The sequence below is a fragment of the Arachis ipaensis genome, chromosome B01, assembly GCF_000816755.2.
Source record: "Arachis ipaensis cultivar K30076 chromosome B01, Araip1.1, whole genome shotgun sequence".
Taxonomy (NCBI): Eukaryota; Viridiplantae; Streptophyta; class Magnoliopsida; order Fabales; family Fabaceae; genus Arachis; species Arachis ipaensis.
This window is the reverse complement of record NC_029785.2, coordinates 113,623,204-113,629,427: the sequence shown is the minus strand read 5'-3', so window position 1 is coordinate 113,629,427 and position 6,224 is coordinate 113,623,204.

The window sequence follows — 6,224 nt, the reverse complement described above, 5'->3', positions numbered from 1 at the left end:
TATGTTATTATGTTATACTACTAACAAAAGAATTGTCCATGGTCACAGTTTTTGACCTATAGTCACTAATTTTTCACCTAGGCCTATTTTGCCGTGGTTATAGATTTATGGTTATGATTTTTTTAACTATGGTCACAGTTACAGTTTTTAAATTCTGACACTTTAGGCCATATTTTTTTTACCATGACCATAGCTTATCTGTGGTCATAGTTTTAGCGCGACTATAGCTTATCTATGGTCATCCCTATTTTAAATAGTGACCATAGGGTGATTTATGATCATGGTTTTAGCATGACCTTAGCCTTATATATAGTCACTCTGTTTTAAAACTATGACCAAAGCTTACTCTATGGTCTCCTTTTTGAAAAACCGTGACCATAGCTCACTCTATGGTAACCCTTTTGAAAAATTGTGACCATAGCCTTATCTATGATCATAGTTTTTAGCGTGACCATAGCTCATCTATGGTTACTCTATTTTTAAATGTGACCATAACCTTATCTATCGTTACGGTTTTAATGTGACCATAGTTTATCTATGGACACTCTATTTTAAAACTATGACCATAGCTTATTCTATTTTTTGAGATTTATTTTTTTTAAAGCTAATCACATCCCAAAATTAATCACAAAATAAGTCTAAAAAGGAGAAATTCAAGAAATCTAAATAAAAAAATTTACATTATAAGCTATTTTTGGTCCAAACAACATAAATCAAAATAGGGTGTAATTTGTCCATTACATATAATAATGGGTAAAATCTCTTAAAAAAAGTACAGAAGACATTAAAATATGACATTTAGATAAACTTATCTTGCTAGGTATGCTTCATCATCACTATATCCTACTTGCTTCAGATTTGTCATATCAACTTACCTTGCTTCATCATAACTATAGCAACTGGAGTGTCAAATGTCATATTGGATTAGATAACGATTCATGTGAACCATTCGATGCATTTTTGACATAAGTGATCAAAGATGAGCTTGACAAAGGATTTGCAGTTGTGATTCCTTCTGCCTGAAATACATATAAAAAATTGTAAATTATTAGAATTATTATGTATATACAAAGGAATGATGTATGAGAGAGGACATGGCACAATCCTCAAATTATCATATTCTTGAAAGTCTATGCAATCTAAACTGTTATAATACTATGATCAAACAAAAAATAGACTAGCAGAATAGAAAAGTCGTGCCTACCTTTACTTTCGTGTTGAGGTGATTATGTATGCAATCAATAAAGTAAAATGGAATCACATCAAAATTTGAACACCCACATCAATGGATGATTACAGCAACAAGGACAAACATTGTATTATACCAAAACACAGAGTTAAAATATGTTGAACTATAATTTAAAATTAGTAGCAAGAAGTCAGATGGGTTAAATTTATCATCATAATATCATACAAGAGGCACAACAAGTCATAAGAACTAAATTTTAAGAACCGCTATAACGATGAGCTGGAAGTGTCTTGAACTGATGAAATAACAAGGCCATTGAAATAATATAAAATCTATAACATGCCATGTTATCTCAACTCAACTGAAGCCAATAAACTAAATGCATAAAATCACAACCATATGATTGATATTACTAGTTATACTAGAAAAAAGATCTCACCTCAGAAAACAACGTATGAGAAAAGGAGAAGCCTGATAATGCCAAAAGAATAAATCAAAATGTACTAAATATGAATGTATTATCACCAGTAACTAGCTAAAGATAACCAACATTAGAAGAGACTATACAATCATAGTTGAGTAATTGCACCTAACATACTATCGTGTTATAATAAAATTGATCTAATACAGAAGAGACACCTATAGAAGAAAGTGAAAATTTTAATGGATACTAAGCATTAAGTAGATTAAGGGAATCACATTAGAGCATTCAACATTCAAAACAAATTCAATTGCCATATAGGACCAACACAATTATTCTAAACTTTCATACTCACAACACTCAAAACTTAATCCAATATTTAGTCCTTTCAACCAATTGAATCATTAGGTCAATGATATGTTAAATACAATAACACAATATACTTCAACTCATCTCTGATCACATGACAACTACAATAGCAATTTCCCAGACCTCAATGAACACCACAGTACATGAGTTGTTTAATTTAGTATTTTCATTACAGAATTAAATAGACACACAGGAGTGCAACTCCAATACAGTTATAAGCATTGGACGTCATAACTTCACCAAGAAATAAGAATGACTTTTTTCTTTGATCTCATGCAAATCACACAGCAGTTCTATTTGAGCACCAAGGCCAACATAATAGTCTTACTGAATCATGATTATTTTTAACTTTGAAGTCTTGAAGCAATCTTACTAACCATTAAACATCCTGCAATTCGAGGTTCTAATGCCTTCCACCTCTCTTCAGTAGATGAGAGTGAATATGTTGTCTATGCTACATCAAGAAAGCAATGCTGACCCAGGGAAAAGCCAAATCTGTAGTTTTAAATCCAACCAATTAGAAATTGGCACCTTCAAGATAAATAAATTATTCAACTAACATCGTGGTTTACACATACGATCTCCTTAGACCATTTTAATTGATGTTGATGTGGATTATTGATCAATTTCCAAACTCACGAACACACTTCAGGTGATCTATCTCACTTAGTCACTTGTATGGCAACAATGGATACAATAGTTCCATAAATGGATCATATAGGCACACTACATTACTACATAGGAATATCTAGATTCCTATTTTACAAAGATTCTTATCCACAAACAATCATTCTTTAGTGTTCAAGGATTTTGCATGGCAGTTTCAACTTAAGTAACAAGTTGACCTTGTAATTATAGTAAAATCAACCACCAACTATGCATGCTTTCAAGAAGGTGCAAATAATGACATCCTTGTACATAGTACTTCTAGTAGTTCAGTCTTTTTCAAAAACAACAAAACTCTATAATAAATATATTAAGCTATTACCCAATAACTCCACAGTGAAAGGTGATGTATACATCTCAATTAACCATTCAAATCATTGAAGAAACAAAAGTTGGTATGAATAAGAGTATGAACGCAATAATACAAGATTAAAAGATTGCTCCAAATCAACAAAAATTAACATGCAAATTATTCGCAGATTCAATAGGAGACCAAGCTAATTCATGAGTTGAACAACTAACACAGCAATAATTAGCAACTTAACAATTTAACAAATTAACAACATAGTAGTAAGATTTGAAAAACACAGCAACCAACAGCAAAGCAAAAAGTTTAATAAATCCAGTAAGAAACAACTAACACAGCAAGCCAAAAGTGAACAATATAGCAGCTATCAACTATCAAAAAGGAATAGAGGATTCACCTACCAAAACTGAGTGAATGAAATAGTTTTAGGGAAGCAACATCACCACAAAATGTGATTACAATGACAAAAATTAACATGTCCTAGAAACTTTAGCTAATCTAATAGATTTAAAGTTAGGATTTTTTTATTTAAATTATATAAATATATAAATTACAGAAATACATAAAATGTTAAGTATTTACAAAAATGCGTACTCGTACACATCTCGGATGCTGAGGGTCATATTAAAAATTGAGCATATCTCAGCGTCTGAGACCCCGTGTTGTGATCAAGCGACGCCGAGACATATCCTGTAGGGGTGTTCATGGTTTGGTTAATCCAAAAATTAAACTAATTTTTTGGTTAACCAAAAATATAATCTTGGTTAATTTACCAAATTGGTTTAAAATGAAAAAACCGGTTATTAGCCGGTTAGTAAAACTCAAAACCGATTTTTAACTGGTTATTAAAACCAAAACCTGTTCTAAAAAACCGATTTTTATATAAATAAACCGGTTTTAAATTAAAAAACCGATTTTTACACCAAAAAACTTGTTTTTATACCAAAAATTTGGTTTTTACATACAGAAACCCAAATTTTTACCTTTTTTTTTAAATTGATTTTTTTAATCTAAAAATTATTTTTTTCTTTCTAAATAATACAAGTAACATTTGTAAATAATGAAATCCCTTTCATTGTAAATAATAATTACTTTTCTAAACTTTTGGTGGCAACACTCATCGCATACACCAAAAGCAAAGAAGGTATAAGGCACATTAGGATCAAACCCTTCAATTATAAACATAAACATAAGCAAGTCTAATCATATATGGAAAAGCAAGTCTAATATCTTTACCACATAAGTGTTTAGAACATAACTAAAGAAAACATAAACAATCAAGACTTTCTAGTTATCCTCAAGCAGAATTGAACCTCGACCCACTGAACAAGTAATGTTCTCTGATAAAATCAAATCTACAAAAAGAAAAACTATAATCATAAATTTAAAAAAATTATAAAGACTAACGGAATAATTTAATTAATTTTATTCATCATTTGAATCTACATAAGTTAAACTAAAACATTTTCTAAGTAAATCAAGCAAACCGATTCTTTTTACTAATTAAGCAACAAATAAAATTATGCTCTATATTCAATTAAGAGAAGATTAAGTGTTAAGCATGTTCCATATTCAAGCTAACTGATAGAGAAAAACTATAAAATAGATATTGGAATTGATAAATTATCATATGATATATTTAAGAGACATTTAATATTCAATTTACCTTGCTCGACCTTTTCAAGCTCTTCGAAATTCTCAAGTGCAAGAGAAGAGAAAAAGTCTCCTTTAAGCCAATCTTCGGTGCATACAAGGGCTTCTACCATCTTAGGAGTCAATGAGCTACGATATTGATCGATGATTCTTCCCCCATACTAAAAGCAGACTCGAAAGCTACTGTTGAAACTGGTATAGCCAATATGTCCCGTGCCATATTTGCTAGGACGGAAAACCGATTCGAGTTAGCCTTCCACCATCCTAGAATATCCAAAGGCTTATCATCTGGCTTAGAGTCTTCATTCAAATAACGATCAAGCTCAGATTTAAGATTGGGTTTGCAACCGGTTGATCGGCGATATAACCCCATATCATAAATGTCTTTGGCTTTATCACTTGCCCTCGGTTGGGAGAGGGTATCATCTTAGTTTCCTTCATCTGCACTTTGATATAAATTATAAAGTGAATGAAGACAAGAAGACAACTTTGTCTTCAATTCACTGCCCACTTCCGCACCAAAAGAATTAACTAGGCACCACTCAATATAATCCAACTTATGGCAAGGATCTAGAACTACGGCAATTAACAACATGTTAATAGTTTTTGCATTTTCCCAATACTTGTTATATTTTGCTTTCATCTTATTTGCCATAAGACTTATACTCAAATCATCATGATCACGATATTGTTGAATCCCCCTTCCAAGAGCAAACGCTTCTTTCATGTATAAGTTACTAGTGACATAAGAAGATCCAGAGATGCGAAGTGTAGCATCGTAAAATATCTCTAAAAATGGTAAGACGGACTTAGCATAATCCCAATCTTGAATTAAAGGTACCCCTCTTCCCTTGTTTAATTCTTTAACAAATTTTTTGTCTTGCATCTCTAATAGCTCAAATGCCTTTTGATGCTTTAAGGCTATTACTAACATTAAGTATGTAGAGTTCCATCGCATCTCAACATCTAGGCAAACAAGACTCTTATGTGAAATATTCTCTTGTACAATACATGCCTTGAACCTAGTTAATCTTGAATTTGAAGATCTAACATACTTCACAGCATCTCAAATTTTGGCGACCGAATCATCAATCTCTTTCAATCCATCCTTCTCAATCAGGTTTAAAATATGCGCACAACACCACATATGGAGATACTCTCCATTCAAAACTGAACTCTTCCAAGAAATCAACCTTCTTTGTAAATACATAACTCCTACATCGTTAGACGATGCATTATCAACTGTCAAACTCAAGATCTTGTTCAACTTCCAGCTATTCAAGCAAGCTTCAATATTTTGAGCCATAATCTCTCCCGTGTGGCCGGTGACTTGGCAAAAATTTAGTATTTTCTTTTGCAACTTTCAGTCCACATCAATGAAATGAACAGTCAAACACACATACGCCATATTCTGACACGAACTCTAGTTATCAGTTGTAAGACAAACTCTTCCTTCGTATTTGGAAAAGTATTTTTGAAGTTGAACCATATTTGTTTCATAAAGCATCAAGATGTCACGTGCCAATGTAATACGTGAAAGAATGTTAATCTTGGTTGCAAGCTGCCGAATATTCTTTAAAACCTTGACTTTTTACAAATCGAAAAGGAAGCTCCTCGCG